A 3,243-nucleotide genomic window follows, 5' to 3' on the forward strand; every position below is an offset into this window, starting at 1 on the left:
CGGTATTGCAGGTGTGGTGTGCGGCATGGAGCGGAACCCGGGCTCTGGCGTCCTTTTCCGGGTTCAATTCGGCCGTTGTGGGCCTCTGGAGGTGTTTGTGGAGCTCATCCGGGCTCTGGGGGTGTTTGGTAAAGAGATCCGGGTTCTGGCGTCTTTTTCCGGGTTCAATTCGGCCGTTGTGGGCCTCTGGAGGTGTTTGGGTCCGAGTTCCGGGCTCTGGGGGTGTCTGGTAAAGAGATCCGGGTTCTGGCGTCTTTTTCCGGGTCCAATTCGGCCGTTGTGGGCCTCTGGAGGTGTTAGTGGAGCTCATCCGGGCTCTGGGGGTGTCTGGTAAAGAGATCCGGGTTCTGGCGTCTTTTTCCGGGTCCAATTCGGCCGTTGTGGGCCTCTGGAGGTGTTTGTGGAGCTCATCCGGGCTCTGGGGGTGTCTGGTAAAGAGATCCGGGTTCTGGCGTCTTTTTCCGGGTCCAATTCGGCCGTTGTGGGCCTCTGGAGGTGTTTGGGTCCGTGTTCCGGGCTCTGGGGGTGTCTGGTAAAGAGATCCGGGTTCTGGCGTCTTTTTCCGGGTCCAATTCGGCCGTTGTGGGCCTCTGGAGGTGTTTGGGTCCGAGTTCCGGGCTCTGGGGGTGTCTGGTAAAGAGATCCGGGTTCTGGCGTCTTTTTCCGGGTTCAATTCGGCCGTTGTGGGCCTCTGGAGGTGTTTGGGTCCGAGTTCCGGGCTCTGGGGGTGTCTGGTAAAGAGATCCGGGTTCTGGCGTCTTTTTCCGGGTCCAATTCGGCCGTTGTGGGCCTCTGGAGGTGTTTGGGTCCGAGTTCCGGGCTCTGGGGGTGTCTGGTAAAGAGATCCGGGTTCTGGCGTCTTTTTCCGGGTCCAATTCGGCCGTTGTGGGCCTCTGGAGGTGTTTGCGGACCTCCGCGGGTGTACCGGGGTGATCCGGGACCGGGTCCGGGTTCTGGCGTCTTTTTCCGGGTCCAATTCGGCCGTTGTGGGCCTCTGGAGGTGTTTGGGTCCGTGTTCCGGGCTCTGGGGGTGTCTGGTAGAGAGATCCGGGTTCTGGTGTCTTTTTCCTGGCTTAATTCGGCCGTTGTGGGCCCCTGGAGGTGTTTGCGGACCTCCGCGGGTGAAATAATGGAAAAAAAAAAAAGTTAAAGTTTCCAGTCGGGACTATGTGGAGCGAAAAAAACCCGGACTTTTTTGGCTCCGTCAGAAACTAAGTAAAAGTCGGAATATGTGAAGGAAAGCCCAGAAAATGCCTGGGCTTTTTTAGATCGCTTCGATAAATTTTTTTTTAGCTCACATCACTGGGCCACCAGGTCGCAGATTTCAGAAACCTGGTTTTCGGAAACAGAGATCTCCAGGACAGGGCCCCGAGCTTCGGGGGGAGCGTTCCCCAGCTGGACCTAAGCATAGTGGGCCAGGCCCCGGGCGGAAAGACGCTCCTGGAGCCGAGATACAGGGGTGGCCCCCCGCGCGACTTACCCGATTTCGGAGCACTATTTTCGGACAGTGATGGCAGAGCAGTGGGTGTACCGCATGGAGGAAAATAACAGCTCCAGAGAGCGGCAGAGACCAGACCAAGTCCCAGAACGGCACACTGTTCCCGGACAGTGATGGCAGACCAGCAGGTGTACCGCATGGATGAATAAAGAGCTCCAGAGAGCGGCAGAACCCAGACCAAGTCCCAGAACGACACACTATTCCCGGACAGTGATGGCAGAACAGCAGGTGTACCGCATGGATGAATAAAGAGCTCCAGAGAGCGTGATATCCCAGACCATGACCCAGAACGGCACACTGTTCCCGGACAGTGATGGCAGAACAGCAGGTGTACCGCATGGATGAATAAAGAGTTCCAGAGAGCGGCAGAGACCAGACCAAGTCCCAGAACGACACACTATTCCCGGACAGTGATGGCAGACCAGCAGGTGTACCGCATGGATGAATAAAGAGTTCCAGAGAGCGTGATATCCCAGACCATGACCCAGAACGGCACACTGTTCCCGGACAGTGATGGCAGAACAGCAGGTGTACCGCATGGATGAATAAAGAGCTCCAGAGAGCGGCAGAACCCAGACCAAGTCCCAGAACGACACACTATTCCCGGACAGTGATGGCAGAACAGCAGGTGTACCGCATGGATGAATAAAGAGCTCCAGAGAGCGGCAGAACCCAGACCAAGTCCCAGAACGACACACTATTCCCGGACAGTGATGGCAGACCAGCAGGTGTACCGCATGGATGAATAAAGAGCTCCAGAGAGCGGCAGAACCCAGACCAAGTCCCAGAACGACACACTATTCCCGGACAGTGATGGCAGAACAGCAGGTGTACCGCATGGATGAATAAAGAGCTCCAGAGAGCGGCAGAACCCAGACCAAGTCCCAGAACGACACACTATTCCCGGACAGTGATGGCAGACCAGCAGGTGTACCGCATGGATGAATAAAGAGCTCCAGAGAGCGGAAGAACCCAGACCAAGTCCCAGAAAGACACACTATTCCCGGACAGTGATGGCAGAACAGCAGGTGTACCGCATGGATGAATACACAGTTCCAGAGAGCGGGAGATCCCGGCCGATGTCCGATGACGAAGCACTGCATGGGACACTTTGAAGGAAGGGTCGGTCTCCTGGATGAAAAGAACTTTAATTTTCTGACTTAAAATACGGAGTTAAAGTTTCCAGTCGGGACGATAAGGAGGGCAAAAAAACCCGGACTTTTTTGGCTCCGTCAGAAACTAAGTAAAAGTCGGACTATGTGAAGGAAAGCTCAGAAAATGCCTGGAGAATTTTGAGCGGACCGGAAAAAAAAAGTTCCAGCCGACATCACTGGGCCACCAGGTCGCAGATTCCTGAAACCCGGTTTTTAGAAACATAGGCCTCCAGTCGTGAAGACCGGCGTTTGTGCGGTTCGGATCCGACTCAGACCTCAGTATTTTCGGACACCCTCGGACAGTGGCGGGGGTGGAAGAACCGGAGCCTCATGCAGAACTGGCTGTCGGGGAGCAAGCGGACGCTACCCCGGCAGGAGGCATCATTCCGGGCACTGTGGCTGATCGGTAGCTTTCGTGGATGGATGACTGAGCGAACGAACGAGATGACGGCGGTGCGTCCTGGCTGATGTCCCAGTACGGGGCACTATTCTCGGATGCTGATGGCAGAACAGCAGGTGCAGTGGACGGATGAACACACAGTTCCAGACAGCGTGATATCCCAGACCATGTCCCAGAACGGCCCACTATTC

The sequence above is a fragment of the Gasterosteus aculeatus genome, unplaced genomic scaffold, assembly GCF_964276395.1.
Source record: "Gasterosteus aculeatus unplaced genomic scaffold, fGasAcu3.hap1.1 HAP1_SCAFFOLD_82, whole genome shotgun sequence".
Lineage (NCBI taxonomy): Eukaryota > Metazoa > Chordata > Actinopteri > Perciformes > Gasterosteidae > Gasterosteus > Gasterosteus aculeatus.